General features: G+C 31.6%; 1 protein-coding gene across 3 annotated transcripts in view; it reads left to right on the forward strand.

Moving 5' to 3' along the window:
- Positions 1–9,460: 9,460 nt before the first annotated feature.
- LOC140437248 (putative inorganic phosphate cotransporter) overlaps positions 9,461–18,994 on the forward strand; it is a 90,960-nt gene continuing 81,426 nt past the window's right edge. Inside the window, exon 1 of one of the 3 annotated variants that reach the window (XM_072526658.1) lies at positions 9,461–9,598. The gene's annotated coding sequence lies outside the window, so the exon portion shown is untranslated. The remainder of the gene's footprint in view (positions 9,599–18,994) is intronic. The other 2 variants (XM_072526654.1, XM_072526657.1) reach the window with 2 other exon arrangements.

Consider the following 18,994-nt stretch of genomic DNA (forward strand, 5'->3'; position numbering starts at 1 on the left):
TTTGTTTGAATAATTATTTGCCAAATAACAAATATTAGAATTGTTAGTAAAAATATTAAAATAGAATTGTTGGTTTTCTTTTTATAAAAAATTAAATTGTGGTTTTTTAAGCATAAACACTCGATCAATAGGGATGGGATGTGAAGTGAATACCACCAAGCCGCAAATCTCTATCTCTTGTCGTACTGCTCCTCCTCCTCATTCCTTGAGCTCTTGTCAGAGCGTGGTGACACTCTAAAGAAATACAAAAGTAAACCTCTACAAAACTATAATACGCCCAGTTCTAACATATGGTTCAGAGACCTCGAGTCTAACAAAAGTAATGAAAATATGTTAGAATGTTTCGAAAGAAAAATATTAAGGCAAATCTATATAGCGGTGAATGAAAATGGAGCGTGAACAAGACAAAACAACTTCGAAATTTATAGAATATATTAGGAACCAGATATCATAAACCATATTAAGATAGAACGTCTGAGGAGACAAGGCATTTAAAGCGGATGGAACAAAATGACCCAGCCAGAAAAACGCTTCTTAGACCGCGACAGACCAATTGGTCAGAGAAGAAGAGGAAGACCCAGAACAAGGTCTCTTAATCACATCTATGAATAAATGAGAAATATGGAAATACGTTCTTGGCGGAGGAAGGCGATGAATAGGGACGACTAAAGGGAAATTCTTGAGGAGGCCAGGACCCACGCAGAGTTCTAAAGCAATAATATTGAATATTATGCAATCTATAGTGGTTTATAATAGGCGCTGAATATCGCTAATTTTAAATGTTACGTTCTCTCGGGCAACCTATCCCTTCATTTTAGCTTAAATTAATTCAACTAATAAATTAATTGGATTCAACTCGCAATGGTAAGGTGAAAGTCTCAAAACAGTAATACCATGAAGTCTAGCCATCGAATCATCAGTACATTGACGATATCTACCACGATGCTCCTTGATTATTGTCATTAGTTCTGCTTTGACCATATCCTCTGTAAATAAAATAAATTTTTCTCGTAGCCAGCTCTGCATAATGGATTTTCTATCGGTCATCGTTTAAATGCGTTTAACAAGACGGTTGTGATAAGATGCATTATCCAATACTATTACAGATGTATTATCTACACGCTGGAGAATATACAAAAATCACTTCTCGAAACATATGGAGTTCATGTCATCATGATAGTTCCCCGTTTTCTTCGATATAAAAACAAGGGCATCATTTTTCAGAAAACCAGTATCGCTGCCAATATGGGCCAGAATCAGACGCTGGCCCTTACCTGAGGTACTTGCACTCGCAATCCTGTCGATAAACTTTGGCTTGTGGTGCAATTACTATTGTTATATGTTGCCAAAATTTGGCGACTGTATGTCAGGCGTGGAAAATCTCTAAGAAGAAGAACGAGTCTTGGGAAAGAAACTGCCAATGAATAAATACTTATCTAGGAGTAACCAGTTGCCTAGAAAGTTGGAAACTAATAAAAAAATTGAGAAAAGATAAAGAAAAAATAAAGAAGTAATACAAAGCATAAAACCGGAAGACTGGGAAGAGTATTTCAAAGGACTTTTGGTAGAGAATAGAGTCGAATTTCAAGAACATAGAAATCAAAACCAAGATAGAATTGTAATAGTCGGCTTGTAAATAAGATTAACAACAGAGGAAATTAAAAATGTGTGTAAACAGCTGAAGAGAAACAAAGCACCCGGACCAGGGGATATTACCGGAGAATTGTTAAGTACGGAACGAACAAATTGTACGAATGTCTTCGACAACTATTTCAAAAATGCATAAACACAAGCGAAATCCCTACGGAATGAAAGATATCATACCTCAGTACTATACATAAAAAGGGCGATAAAAATAATTGTAAAAATTACCGAGGAATAGCTGTAACCGGATCTATGAGTCGAATATATGGAAAGGTTTTAAAGAACCGAATCGAGAGAGAATACTTAGATTATGAAGCAGAAGAACAAGCAGGATTTCGTACGGTCGATCCACTATTGACCACATTTTCTCCTTAACCCAGATAATAGAAAAAAAGATGGCACGGAATCAAGAGATTCATATGTTGTTCGTCGACATACGGAAAGTCTACTACAAATTTCCACTGAAGAAGCTGTGGCAATCAATGGAAAGCATGAATATTAATATAGAATTAATAAAAGCCGTTAAAGTGCTATACAATCAACCAATAACAAAAATAAAAGCAGGGACACAAATAACAACAGGATTTATAACATCACAAGGATTAAAGCAAGACTGTTGTTTGTCCCCCACTTTATTTAAAATATACCTCGAAAGTGCTTTAAAAAGATGGAAACCAAAATGCAGAAGAACACCAACACTATGGTATATACGCTCAACTTTGCAGACGATCAAGTAATAATGGTTCAAGATTATGACGATTTAAACTATATGGCACGAAAATTAATTGAAAAGTATGATATATGAGGTCTAGAAGTAAATAAAAAGAAAACCGAATACCTGTGCATTGGAGTAGAACAAAAAGATCTCATATTAGACGATAACACCAAGATAAAGTACTGCTGTGACTACAAATATCTAGGTATCACTATTTCACAAAATGGAACATTAGACAAAGCCATAAGAGAGAGAAATACGTCAGGGAGAAAAGCCATCACAATTTAAATAGCATTTTATGGGACTAATCCACCAGCAAAGAAAATAAAAAGAGGATATATGAGACTATAGTAAAAAGTATCACTTTGTGCAGCTGTGAGGTATGGGCACTGAAAAACTGAAAGAAAGAACACTGGCAACGCTGAAAGCGACGGAAATGGATTTTTGGAGAAGAGCTGCAGGAAGATCTAGAAGACAAAGGATTACCAACGAACGCATTAGAGAAATAATGGGAATCAAACGAACAATCACAGATGACCTAACAACAAAACAACTTATCTGGTTCTGACACATACAAAGAATGGACGAACAACAAATACCAAAAGAAATATTAAAATGGCAAATAGAAGAAAAGAGAAAACGAGGTAGACCGAAAAAAAGTTGGAGCGAAGGAATAAATAAAGAACTGAGAGAGAGGGCCATAGAAGAAGACCTATGGAACAACCGGACTAAGTGGCGATTGGAAGTCGGAAAACGGCGGAGAACGTTATAAACCGACAAGTAGTAGTAGTATGTCTAGCGTAAATCCATGTGTTGTTGAGGTAATAAATTTTTTGGATTTGCCGCACGATATTACCAAATTACTTCTTCTTGACGTGCCTATCCGTTACGAATGTTGGCGATCATCATGATAATTTTTATCTTATCTGCGGCAGCGCGGAAAAGCTGAATAGATGTTGTATTGAACCAGATTCTGAGGTTCTTTAACCAAGATGTTCTTCTTCCTGGACCTCGTTTTCCAAATATTTTCCCTTGCAGGATGGCTTGAAGGAGAGCATATCTGGATTTTCATTTCGCATAATATGTCCGAAGAATTACCGAATTGATCGTAGATAATTACATCGCCATGATATTATTTCTTCCTTATCTGTTAAAATGGAATTTTTGCATAATTTTATATATATCGAGAGTTAAGATCTTGTAATGTTTCTCGTAATAATTCACGGCTCATTTTAAGAACATTATTGATTTTGCCTATTTTACAATATTGATTCAAGATTTGGAGCCCTATTTTCAGTTTACAGTTCTGTAAAAGATATTTTTTAGGCTTCATACAACTTTACAGGTTTTTTTTACAAAATTACCGAATTGATCGTAGATAATTACATCGCCATGATAATATTTCTTCCTTATCTGTTAAAATGGAATTTTGGCATAATTTTATATAGATCAAGAGTTAAGATCTTGTAATGTTTCTCGTAATAATTCACGGCTCATTTTAAGAAAATTATTGATTTTGCCTATTTTACAATATTGATTCAAGATTTGGAGCCCTATTTTCAGTTTACAGTTCTGTAAAAGATATTTTTTAGGCTTCATACAACTTTACAGGTTTTTTTTACAAAATTACCGAATTGATCGTAGATAATTACATCGCCATGATAATATTTCTTCCTTATCTGTTAAAATGGAATTTTGGCATAATTTTATATAGATCAAGAGTTAAGATCTTGTAATGTTTCTCGTAATAATTCACGGCTCATTTTAGGAAAATTATTGATTTTGCCTATTTCACAATATTGATTCATGATTTGGAGCCCTATTTTCAAAGAAAAATGAATTTACAGTTCTGCAAAAGATATTTTTTAGGCTTTATACAACTTTACAGGTTTTTTTTTTCGCGCTAATTTATAGATAAAAGTTTAAAACCAGTTGTTAGTTTTTTTTACTCACAATACGTTCAACTGTTACCACTGATACTCATGTTAAAAAAGGACCGACTAACAGCTTCCGATGAAGGCAGTGTTTTTTTAGTTCATCATATACCTTCCAGATAATTTGTTTTTCTTCTTGGGAGGCGCGTCTATGGCGTGAATGTCGTGAATTTATGCCACTGGTTATATCCATTTTTATTCTACGAAAAACTGATGGACTATAAGGCAAATCATCATAATTTAATCTAAAATTTTGTCTTACTTCGCAATAAAAAACGAATTAACAAACTATTAATACAAAGCAGTCAAAAAAAAAATTAACAGCCAATACTATAACAACAAACAAAACTTGGAGAAAATTTATCAAAAGCTAGAATCACCTTCTCGATACCTAACGGCAGAAGAGGAACAATTAGGTGTTCGCATGTTTTAAATAACATTTTTGCCGATTGATCATTTACCGACTATGCAATTCCCACTAAGATATTATCCAGACAATATTAATTTTCAATATAATGACAAGTATGAATTTGACGGTAATACGATTTCTGCAGTCGCAGCACATATTTCCTTGTTGAGAACAGCTTTTAGATAACATGAATAATCACGAAATTCATAGAATGACAAAGGCAAGAACAGATACATAACGATAAAATTAATTTCTAATAAAATAATTCAATCCTAAAAAAATAATAACATAATTACGCCGCTGGAATTGTATAATTTTCCAACAGTTGCCAATTTTAAAATCGGTTCTTAACAATGAATTACCCTCTACAAAATTTGTATAATTTATTAACGTTTTGTATTTTGAAAACGATTTTCGAAATGGAAATCGAAACGTCAAATAAACTTATTTTAAAGTAAAATTGTGGCTCATTCCTCATAAAAATAATAAATTACAATAATACAAGTCAGGATGTATTAAATGAAAATACAATGCATTGGCTGGTATTTGTGAATTCCACTAAATTCTATTAATAGCTACCTAAAACTATGCGAAAAGAAAAATTTCTCATCATTTGTTCTTGTTCCTTCAACATGGATAGTAAATTGCTCATTGACTACCTGTAATACGTCTAATATGCCATTTTCCGCAAGACACCCTATAAAAATAAATATATAAGTTAAGGCAATTTGCTTAAAATAATTTATTATATATTATATTACCACGTACCTAAACAAGAAGTGGAGCCGGTAACAGGCAATATTTCCCATTAGAAACCAGCGTTTTAGGGCAAAAATGCTGATGATAAGTTTACCTATCTACGGTGATGAGTTTACGTCTCTCCAAAGGATGCTGATGATCAGTTTGCTATATCTCGGAGGGTCTAATAATTTTATGGGGGGCTATAAAGTGATGAGTTCGTATACATCCAAATTGTGCACTATTATAAGAAACTAGAAGTGATGTTCTATTTTCAAATAAACTTAGAACACCCTGCACCGTAATGGGATGTATACCGTTTTATAGGAATATAAATCATAAATCTTTCGTATTATGGAAAGGATATACAGGGTGTTTCAAAAAAAGGTAACCCCGTCTCTAGGGTAGGTAAAAAACTAAAAAATAATTGGGGTTTGTTTAGTAAAAAATTTTTGTAACGCCATCCGTTTTCAAGATACAGAGCGTTGAAGAAAAAAAAATTTACGCATTTTTTACGATTTTGCCGAAACTACTGGCAACATTGTAATGAAATTTTATACGAATATGTTTTGGAAGCTGATACATCCCATGAATTTGTTTTTTATCTGATTCTCATAGAGGGCGCTAGTTTCACTGATCGTACTAAGTATTAGTCAATATAACTTTTTTAAGAGTATAATTATTAATCAAAATTTCAAGTAAACTTAAACATCATTCAATTTTACACGAAAAAGGTACTCTTGGTAAAACTCGATACTGTGTACCGTTTTCGGAATATTTTGATTTGAAAATTATGAAGTAATAATTGATGCTGGTAGTAATGATAAAGTTGTAATAGGTATACCTCTATTTTCTCCAAGTGTGCCATGGAAATCTGACATTTATTGATTGTTATGACGATAAATCAACAATAATTAGAGTTTTGAAACCTTGTTATTTGTAAAATCAGATCAAAATGTACTCAAATGTTGCATATATTGACATGTTATTTACCTTGGCGAATGTTTAGGATGTTCTAGTGCAGCTGTGACGCGTTATGCAGAAAAGTTTCCAAGAAGAAACTTACCAAGTAAAAAAACATTTAGAGCCGTTGAACGACGTTGTCGAGAAACTGGGAATGTGAGACCAAATAAAATAAATTCTGGTAGACCAAGAACAACAAGAACAATTAATAAAGAAAATAATATTTTAAATTTACTTGATCAAAATCCAACAGTTAGCGTAAGGAATATAGCAAGACAAACAAATACTTCTTCTTCAAGTACTTGGCGGATACTGAAAGAACAGCAATTACATCCTTATCATTACAGACAAGTCCAAGAGCTCTTGCCAGATGATCTACCGGTTAGAGTGGATTTTTGTGAAACATTGCAACAAAGGACAGCCCACAATCCAAATTTTTTTTAAATGCATTCTTTTTACGGACAAGGCCACCTTTACGCGACAAGGTATGTTTAACTCCCATAATGCACACTACTGGTGTGATGAGAATCCACGAGTCAAAAGGATATCACATTACCAACACTCATTTAAAGTTAATGTTTTGGGCAGCAACTTTAGGTAACAAATTAATAGGTTATCATATTCTATCTGGAAATTTAAATGGTGATATGTATCTTGATTTTTTAAACAATTCCTTATTCGAGATATTAGAAGATTTAACGCTAAACGAGCGAAGATCTTTATTTTTTATGCACGATGGAGCTCCACCACACTTTGATAGAAGGTGTCGTAATTGGTTGAGTAATCATTTTCCGAATCGATGGATTGGTAGAGGTGCAGAAGCTCCGATTTATTGGCCTCCTGGTGATGCGATTTTAACCCTTTGGACTACGCAGTTTGATTGTATATTAAGGAAAAAGTCTATGATACAGAGGTAAATTCACGCCAAGAATTGGAAGAAAGAATTCAACGTCAATTTAATGACATCATAGCTGATCCCCTAACGTTCAGAAGGTTAATGGAATCTTTAGAAAAAAGAATAGACTTGCGTATTCGCGAAAACGGAGGGCATTTTGAACACTTACTGTAATTGAATTTTATTTTATGTTCTTAGTCATTAATTTAATTTTCTTCTTGTGAGTTTTGTTTAATTACTAACTATTTTATACCAGCATCAATTATTACTTCATAATTTTCAAATCAAAATATTCCGAAAACGGTACACAGTATCGAGTTTTACCAAGAGTACCTTTTTCGTGTAAAATTGAATGATGTTTAAGTTTACTTTTGATTAATAATTATACAGTAAAACCTCGATATAACGGACTACTTGGGGGGGGGGGTGTCCGTTAAAGCCGAAAGTCCGTTATATAAAAATATGGTTAAAATAAATCAAAATACTTTTTTTTTAAATATATATGTACACTGTAATTAGATATATATAAAAAATACAACATACAAACAAAATTCTATTTAAGTAATTGTCTTCGGTCATTCGTCGTGAAGTGACGTTGCTGTGGATATCGACGCGCTTGCTGTTGGTAATCCCGTTTTGAACAAGTTTCGTTTGCACTTTCCACGTTTGCTGTTTTTCTATAATAAACTCCCTAAAAACAGTTTAAATATGAAATATTAAAAAAATATACCAATACACCTGAAGTTTCCATCTTCTGAACGTAGAATATTCTCAGAGGGGTGAACAGGAGCGTTGTCTAAAAGCAATAAACATTTCACCTCTTCTGACGGTATTCCCAATTTCTTCTCTTGAAATTTTCTCACTGAAGGTACAATTTCTTTGAAAAACCAATTTTTGAAAATATCTGAGGTGAACCATGCCTTCTTAGAGCTATAGTATGAAAGCAGTATATGATGCATTATGTCTTTTAAAACTCTAGGTTTGCGAGACTTGCCAACCACTACAGGTGTCTATCTATGCGATCCATAAGCGTTAGCACAAAGCAGTGGCAAGATCCTGTCCTTGCTGATTTTTCTTCCAGAATCCGATTTTTCATATTTGCAGGCTTGTGCGCTTTCACGCAAAGTACGCCATAACAAACCAGTTTCGTCAACATTGTAAATCTGAGATTCTAATAGTATTTCGTTACTTACCTGCTATATTTGCTACTAATTTTTGCCTAAAAGGTTCTGTTTCTTCTTTTGGTGCAGTTGAAGCTTCGCCGTAAATTCTTTTATTCGTGATTCCGTGCCTTTTACGAAAGCGCCAGAGCCATCCATCACTTGCTCTGAATGGTATGGCCATATGATTTGCTAATTTAATTGCAGCAAATATCAATTCGACTGCTCGGACCAGGATCCCACTAGAACGTTGTTACCCATACCATTTTAAGATTGCTTCTTCCAGTGAAGTTTCACGAGCCAATTTCATTCGTTTTCCAAGATTGCTATGCTCTCCTACCTCACACATGAATGCAAATTTATTTATTTTGTATTTGTTTTTTTTTTATGTCCGAAAGTTTGCTTTTTCATGCCATATTGATTACATACATGAAACGCATGTGTAATATTAACAGTATGTTTTTATTTTTTTTACATTTAACCGGATTTTTTGTCCGCTATATCCGAAGTCCGTTAAATAGAGGTCCGTTATATCGAGGTTTTACTGTACTCTTAAAAAAGTTATATTGACTAATACTTAGTACGATCCGTGAAACTAGCGCAATCTATGAGAATCAGATATAAAAACAAATTCATGGGATGTATCAGCTTCCAAAACATATTCCTATAAAATTTCATTACAATGTTGCCAGTAGTTTCGGCAAAATCGTAAAAAATGAGTAAAATTTTTTTTTCTTTAACGCCCTGTATCTTGAAGCATGAATGCCATGTATCTATTTGTTACTAAGCAAACCCCAATTATTTTTCAGTTTTTTACCTACCCTAGAGACGGGGTTACCTTTTTTTGAAACACCCTGTATTGAGCGGGGTCTAGATAAGAATTTAATCAAAACAATTTTTATGGAAGTACACAAGTGATTGTGTTTATCAAAGTGACGACAGCTCACTATTAAAATTATTTAAATTGAAATTCCTTTCATAATTTTTTAGATAATTAATTAATGATGTGATGTGAAAAAGTACCTCATATGCCACTAATCAGAAAATGAACACTTGATACTAATCGGTATGACATATATATTTTTTTCGAAACAATAACTTTAACTAAATATCAAGATAAGAATGATTATCACAATTATGGTATGTAAAATAATTTTTGTGTCATATATATTATCTCCAAAGTTGTAACTTGTTTCTAAGGTTTCTACCATCCTAGCATATAAACTATAAGTGTATTTCGATATAGATGTATATTATTAAGAGGTATTAAACAAAATTAGCTAAGTTTTTCGTTAAAGCTAATTAAAAATATCGTGAATACTATATTTACCTATAATAGGTTTCTAAATGGGCTATTTAATTTCATCCTCCATTATCATCGGTTGATGGAGTATATTTCCAAATACTTAAATTAAATGTCCATTATTATTGATAATTTAAAAAAATCATAATAATTGTTATTCTTTGCCTGTATTATAAATTTTCTCTTGTCTGTTTAATTTTTATTATCGTAATCGTAATTTGTTAAACACGATATTCACATTAATGCATTTCCTTTTCCTGTTTTTTAAGATTATTCTAAATAAATCCAATTGCAAATTCATTTGAAAATGAGTTTTTTTCTTTTATGTGCAATACGATTTTTGGTGTAAAGTTTTTATAAGCTAAAATGATGGTTACACTAATATACATAGCTGAAGATGCTTCCCAAATTTTTTGTTCGAGATATTGCTCATAGGCTTCTTGAAATTTTAAAAAAGCAAGTGTAATTTTTTAATAGAATTACTAAATTGAGAGAAGTGTCAATAATTTCAACAGCTTCGAATAAAAAGTGTTTTTTTTGTCTATGTCAAATGTTAGAAACAGATGTTCCAGATACTAAAAGTAAAATTAAGGTGATTTCCAATTAGATAAAGGAAAAATTGTGAGTACAGTTTTTATACAACTTTTTCACCGTCAACCTCATCTTCAACATCCCTAACATTAACCTACTTTAATGCCGTAAGAAATTTCAATTTTTCATCTAAAGAACCAGCAATTGTTTTAATTGTTTTAGTACCAAGAATAATAGAAATTTTAGTACAAACAAAAATATCATCTTCGCGTCCAGAATCTCTAACAACATTGTATACATCTTAGTAACAACACTATCGTAGAAAATTGACTGCGGAGTCACGAACCCGTTTCAATAGAAGAAAATGATATGTAGAAGAATAATTGCTAATTAATATCAATTGTCTGACTCAGCATTCGAGACATTACAATCGAAGAAAAGCTCAAAAAATTGGAGCTTTTGAAGTTTCCAAAATAACTTTTTTGAAAGTCGGCGTGCCTGAATCCGAATATTGTCATGTATTAAGCTTTAGGAGTTAAGTAAATGTTGCCCCAAAAATGAATATTCCTATCCCAAATTAAATTCTCATATCTCACGAGAATACCCCTCACGACAATACTCTATCTCTCCTTAAAAGGTCTAAATTGTTTTAAATATAATATCACAGACAATACTCTTCACTAGACAGTACTCTTCCTATTTTTTTAACTAGTTCACCATCAAATATCTTCTTCAAATTAAAAAGCCTACCAGAATCACAATCTAATACTAACACAAAAGCGCACACTTCTATAAAAAAACAAATTTTAACATCTCCTGAAACAACAGAGTCAAAAGAACAACAAATAAAAAAAAACTCCAAGCATCAATAGAAATTGATACTGTAAGTGCTGTAAGATACAGTTACCTACCTATTCTCCCACTGAGAACGTATTGGATCAAGCTTTTGTCATCATCAAGAAGAACAATTTTACAAAAAACTAAAATTCTATTAACAAAGAAACACTAAAATTAAAGTTTCAATAGATTGTCAATTTTTTCGAAAATACATATGAACATAAGGACCTTATTACCTTAGCATGATACTATAACAAACAGGTTATGCTCACTTGCCGTTTTCTAATTTTAATCGACTTTGCGCATGACGTCATAGTGAGACAAAGCCAGGAGACTTGTGTGGATCTTATTTTAACGATGCATCATATGGCAACGTTGTTCCATTACTAGCTGTAATGAACAACTTCGAAACTTAAACTGTTAACGGTAAGTATACCACGATGCCATATCGTGCACTAAGAAGTCATAACTAGTTACTTTCTGTGAAAACGTGGTTTGAAAATTAATAAGTAATTTGTAAAATTAATTAAAGAAATATATGAATCTTCGATTTGATTGTGTGTATTACAAACAAATTAGATATTGCTACAAAACATAAATTAAATATAAAAGGCGGGTAAAATGTAAAGAATTTGAAACATAAGTAAAAGCAGGTCAGACTTCATTTAGACATTTATTTTACAATCTTCGTGATTTTTCTCTTGCAGATATTGTAATAATTATCTTTAGTATTTTTATTTAGAATTACAATTAAATACATTTTACATATAAAAAAAGTAATTTTACATCTTCGCTAACATTTACGTATTTTGCAGCTTCTGTTAGGTTTTTTAAATAATTTTTAGTTATTTTTAATTTGTTGTTGTTGTCATTATAACTACAAAAAATATGTTCCAGTTCACTACATTTAGTTACAAATTCCAGTGTTGGTTTGAGTAAACCACCCTCAGAAACGTGGTTTACCCAAGTAAACGATTTATCGTTAGCGTCCGGAATATATACAAGTATTTCTTTTTTTTTGTAACTTAAATGCAATAAAATCGGCTAAATTTTTCAATCAATCCCATTCCAGATCTTTTATATTCGAATTAATAAAATCCTGATGACTGTCAATTAAATTTTCAGGGTTAATTTCTGTATCACCACTAGAAAGGTTTAGCGAGGAAAAGATCTCTTCAGTGACAATTTCATAATAATTAATTATACTATTAGCAGTAATATTCCACTATAGTTTTTCTTTTGAATAATAGTCAGCTTCTGTAAAATGTTTTGATCATATTCTCGCGATTTGTCTCGTTGAAAACGCTTGAAGAGGCATACTTTACGCATTTGTTTGTCTCTAGGAAACACAAAAAAACAACACTTCGAGAAAGATTTACTTTTTTTATTATAATTGTTTAAACAACCCACCACTGCACAATACATGATGGCAACCAAATAATTAGTCTTCTTTATAAAGTAGCTACAGGTAGTTGAGAAGAACTTGCGTACGATAAATAAATTACGTAATATTAACACAGTAAACTGAATGTTTTCACCACAAAATTTATATAAAAATATAATATACAAAGTCTTTACTACATCAATGAATAAATAAAAATATCCTTCATTAAGTTTTGAAGCACACAGGATAGCAACAGATAGAGCATTTAACTTGGCATCATTAAAGTTGTCTCGGGCTTACGTCACAGGTGTGCGAGAGAGATGCAAGAACATGCACGTTGACTTATCTTGTTAGTTATAGTAAACTCCATTCGCTTAGCTCGGGCATATTTTGACAGATTCATTGTCGGAAACCTACAACACAACAATTCCTACTTCTCAGTATTAATAACTCAAGTATACTACTATTACAGACTTCTTTCGTTGAAAAAAGAAGAATTATTCTAAATAGTGGAAGTGCATACTAAACCCATAACATTTTGGGTAGTATATATTTAAAAGATATATTTTAGTTGTTATAATTAACATAACTATTTATTACATATGGTGCAAATAAATAAATATTGATTGTCGGTGATTTGTAAAGTTCTATTTTATATACTATTAGTTTGTTTACTATTAATATTGGCTATAAATACGTGTGCTTGGTTGTATAGTAATTTCCAGCCACTTCGAGTCTGTCAAAAAGTAACTAACTTCGCAAAAAAATAATTACTAAATTCACTAGAGAGTTCGGACTGGAGATAGCGAACCGAGTATATTATGTTACCTTAGTAAAAACTTGTATAGAAGATGATAATGACTTCTTAATAATGCTGTCAAAAATACAACTTTTCTATACCGATAGCCGCATAAAAAAAAAGATCCTACAGTAGTACTATGTTTTCTGTACCTTTAAAATTTACATATTTTTAAAATTCAATAGGTAAATATATTTTATTATTTATATCTTAAAGTAATAAATTATTATGTTTGCTCTTAACGTCATCTGGTAATGTATTAACAAAGCACACGTTGTTAACTTCTGACAGACCTGTCAAATTCAGACGAAATATTAAATTAATAAAAAAATAGAATTAAGTATCATTTGATAGTAAATTTAATTATTGTATAAACTAAATAAATGTTTACATCGTACATGATTGTATTTACATGAAATTATTTCAAACGGAAAATGTCATAAAAAATTTACAAATGATTTAATATTGGATGGCATTTCTGAATTTTAAATTTTGACAATCGTTTCCAATCAAATCTGCTATTGAGAGATTCTTTTAATTTTTTATTTCTTATTCAATATCTGTATTTTGTTTAGAGTATATGATGACTAGAAAAGAATGCACCGAGAGTAGTAAATCGATGTGAAGGACCGCTATTTTGTGATGCTATTCGTACGCAAAAAATTAATGAAACAACTAGACATAAATCCAGCTGCAATAACACTCTTATTATACTCGGTTCGCTATCTCCAGTCCGAACTGTCTAGTGAATTTAGTAATTATTTTTTTTGCGAAGTTAGTTACTTTTTGACAGACTCGAAGTGGCTGGAAATTACTATACAACCAAGCACACGTCCTTATAGCCAATATTAATAGTAAACAAACTAAATAGTATATAAAATAGAACTTTACAAATTACCGACAATCAATATTTATTTATTTGCACCATATATAATAAATAGTTATGTTAAATTATAACAACTAAAATATATATTTTAAATATATATTACCGAAAATGTTTGGTATGGGTTTAGTATACACTTCCACTATTTAGAAATTTTCTTCTTTTTTCAAAGAAAGAAGTCTGCAATAGTAGTATACTTGAGCTATTAATATCGAGAAGTAGGAATTGTTGTGTTGTAGGTTTCCGACAATGAATCTGTCAAAATAAGCGAATGGAGTATAGAAGAAGACTCTGATACCTCCTTAGAATCCGCACAAGAATAAGAATATTATTAATAAAAATGTATTAACTACATATTATTAAAAAAACTTGTCAGTTTTTAATTGATTTTCCCAGCTAACTGAGACATTTACATAAGTTTTACTTTATTGACAAGGAAACTGAATTCCTGTAGTTGGCTGTATACCATCAATTACAAAAAGTTTATTCAAAAAAATTCAAAAGCAATATTAACCTTAATAATAATTAATTTATTATTAAGATAAGAACCCTATCGGGTTACATCACAGAACCGGATTCATCATCAGTACTGTACAGTGTCTAAGGGCTAGCAACCCCAGTGGAGTTGTATGTAAGTTACCATGTAACAAATTCTATTTATAACTTAAATATTTTAGTTTTTTAACATCAAAAATGTAGTTTAAAATTCTTTCAACTACATTTAAATGGTTTCTACCCATGTATTTAGTGGCTTCAAACATGTAAATCCAGATAGCACTGATGATGGAATAGTTATTCCAAAAACGTTCTGTGATGTAGCCCAATAGGGTTTTTATATTAATGTATTTTTATAAAGGAAATTTTTAAATAAAAATATTTACTTTATTATCTTTTTAAAAAGTTTAAAAAGCCTTTTGCAAAAAAAAATGTTTTACCTTGAAATTTTATAGCGGTTTATGGTGACTGGCATAATTTATGTAAATTTTATAATGTACTACTCGATTATTATCTTATCTATAATATTTCTATGTTCAATTGCTTTCGAGATAGATATACAAATTATGTAAAAAATGTAAATGTAAATAAAAAATATACTATTTCTTTATGGCGTACGTACGCTAACTATGCGTTAACGTAAGCAGCAATAATATATTTCTAGTTGTTCTAGTTAAACAATTAATTACTCAATGTAAATTCCTCCTCAATGTAAATAATTACAACGAAGTAAATTCACATATAAAGAATGTGCCTCCCATATAAAGTACTTGTTTTCTAGGAGGGCGAGGTACGGCAATCAATAATACATCGGCTTACAGGGTAGCCTTCGCTGTATAGATCTCAACCTGAACAGAAAAACATAAGTGCGCGAGGGATAATTTAACACTTTGTATTGATAATATATTGGCTCAATGTCGATTCAAACACATCAGTCCCGTCATAGTTCCGGTCCCGAACCAGTACCGTCTGGTCACAGAATTATTCGTTCGTCTATTCGCACACACCCGGAATGTATCAGTCTTCGGCGACCAATCTGTTGAAAAGATAGAAATATTGTTCTGAAGCTATTTTCTTGTGACATGTTAAATTAATTACTATTTAAATGGGAATAAGCCACAATTAAAGGTTTAATACTTTAACCTTTAATTGTGGCTTATTCCCATTTAAATAGTAATTAAAAGATGGAAAGTTTCTCGGATGAAGAATTAGTAATAATTGCTATATGTTTGGACGAGGAAGAAGAAGAAGCGGAAGCAAACCAAGCAAAAAGACGCAAATGGATCCATGACGCATGAAAAAAAAGGGATACCGAAGGAAAATACGTGACACTGTATAAAGAACTGCTTCATGATGATGTGAAATTGCATTAATATTTTAGGATGTCGAAAACACACACTGGAGAAGAGCCATTGGACCGAGGCAGCGTCTTGCAGTTTGTTTAAGGTACGAACGAAATAAATAAATTTATAAAATATAATTTTTTTCTTAATTTTTATACGTGATTTTTTAAAAATGATGAATTTTTGAAACGTTTTACTTTTTCTAATCAATATTCTGGATCCACATAATGAACGCTTAAACCTTCATTAAATAACAAAATATAAACAAGTTTTAACTGGATGCAGGCGATACTATTGGAAGAGCTGTTACACCACTTAATTGTTGTTGATTACAATTATTATAAGTTTGTTCTTGAAGAGACCTTAGCTCATATTTCTGTACAACCGAAAATATTTCTGATTTCGCAAAATGATCATTTAGAGCCGGAAGGGACTTTAGGGCTGGTGTTATACCAGTTAGGAAGGCGTCAACTACTTGGTTTTTTTAGGTATTTGGCAACCGGGGACTCTTTCTTGGCGATCTCTTTTAGCTTCCGCTTTGGACATAGTACAGTGCAAGATATTGTACATAAAACATGTAAAGTTATATGCAACAGTTTAATAGCTGAAACACTACCAGAACCTACTGAAGAGATGTGGAGGGCCATTGCTGAAGATTTCTACACAAACTGGAACTTCCCCAACTGTGTGGGAGCTTTGGATGGCAAACACATTACTATTCAAGCACCTCCAAGTATAGGATCGCTTTATTATAATTACAAGAAACCATTTTCAATTGTTTTGTTGGCTCTTGTAGATGCCAATTATAATTTTTTGATCGTTGACGTCGGAAAATATGGCAAGAACAGCGATGGCGGAATTTTCGCCACTTCTTCATTGGGCAAAAGATTTCGACAAGGAACACTACAACTACCACAAAATACAACTCTACCGAATACAGAAGTTGAAGCCTCATATGTAATAGTAGAAGACGGAAGCATTCCCTTTAAAAACATATTTATTGCGGATTTATCCTTGTCAAAACTTAAATGTAGCAGAACGTGTTTACATCTACTGCCATTGTCGTTTCAGAAGAGTTGTTGAAAATACATTTGGCATTTTACCTAAATAAAATTAAAAATTTATAACAGGCGAATTCAAGCAGCACCAAAAAATGCAAAGAACATAGTACTGGCGACTTGTATTCTACATACTTATATTAAAAATATCATGAATACATACATAAAAACTGTATGTTGTTTTCCTGCCAAATATTATTTTTTAAATTATTGTCCGTGTATTTTGCATGCTACAAATCATATAAAACATTATATTTTCTCACATATTCTATTACTTGTTCGTCATTAATTTTATTTTGTTCACTTGTACGCCTGTCATGTTGCCGGCCAAACCAAAAAAATCGTTGCTGAGGTTATAAAATGGTCGGGCGTTAGACGTATCGAAACCTGACTGCTGGGAAACTGTTCGTCAACTGATGAATGTGAATGCCGGTGGCATATTTCTATTAAAGAATATTTTTTATGACGCATTGTTCGATTCGACGCCGGAACTGTGACGAGACGTGACTGATGTGTTTGAAGAGACATGGTCATCCGAAAAGGGGTTTTGCTATGGACCAGCGATCCTTACACGTAAAATACTAATGCTGCGAAACAAATGTTATTGCCTCGGAATAGAACAGATTATCAAAATAAACGACGAAAGCTACGGACAGAAGATATTCTATTAGGTAAAGCTCGGATTTATAGGCAACAAAAATTGAAGAAAAAGGCGCCTATATAGGCAAAGATTTTTATTAAAAAAGGCAGGAATATTAACATTTAGGCAAAATATAGGCAATAAAGGAATATAACTTATTATTGATTGTACAAAGTGAATTAACGTAATATTAACTTAAGGCAGGTATATTTACACATCATAATCATAACATTAGTATAAATACACTAGTAACTAAATAACTGTTAATTAATAATTAAACATTGTAACCACTTAAAATTTTATCATTAATAGAAACAACTAAATGTTTTTCAATATTTTCGGTCTTAAAACTATGTCTTTGATCACTTAAAATTAATTTTTACATTTAAAACGAACGTTCGACATCGACAGATGTAATTGGAGCATATTTCAGAGCTGATAATAAATCTGGCTTAATTTGAAATTCCTCGGAAAATGTCCCATTCAAAACTTTAGCAACATTTCATTTTTTTTTTTTTATTAATTGACCGTTATTTCCAGGTGCCGATTTAATTTTCGTCTTTAAATTATCTATTAATTTTACTGACTCACATAAATTTATCTCTTGTTTTTCTAATAAGGTAATTGTGGTAACTATTAATTTATAATTGTCATTGATATAAGCGAGTTCCTGTTTCAATTTGGGATTTTTTAATATTTTTTTTGCTTCTCGAATGGCTTCGGAAATGTCATCATCAAATTCTGACATAACTAATTCTATTTCATTGCAGTGTTCAAAGTAAAAAAAACTGCTTCATACCAGGTTCCCCACCTTGTAATTACTGGTTTAGGTGGCAAAGGAACACCGGGAAGTCTTTCTTTATATATTTGCACCCTCAACGCAGCCTTTACAAAAACTTTTTTCATAAAATTTATAAAATTATTTACCAAGTGCAATGAATTAAATTAGGATAAAAAATCTTTAAATTAACAGCAGCTTTTAACATATATGCCGCAGCATCTGAAAGCATTAAAACTATTTTATTCACTGGTAAAGCGTTGGGTAAAAACAGGTTTGTTAAACTATCTTGTATAAATCGACTTATTGTTAAATTGTTTGTTTCTTCCAATTCTTTAACGGCAACTAAATAAGGTTTTTTCGCAAAGTTTTCGTTCAAAATTCCAATCATTAAATTAGCTATATACCTGCCGCATACATCTGTTGTTTCATCCACGATATATATATATATATATATATATATATATATATATATATATATATAT

Source organism: Diabrotica undecimpunctata, chromosome 3 (assembly GCF_040954645.1).
Source record: "Diabrotica undecimpunctata isolate CICGRU chromosome 3, icDiaUnde3, whole genome shotgun sequence".
Classification (NCBI taxonomy): Eukaryota; Metazoa; Arthropoda; class Insecta; order Coleoptera; family Chrysomelidae; genus Diabrotica; species Diabrotica undecimpunctata.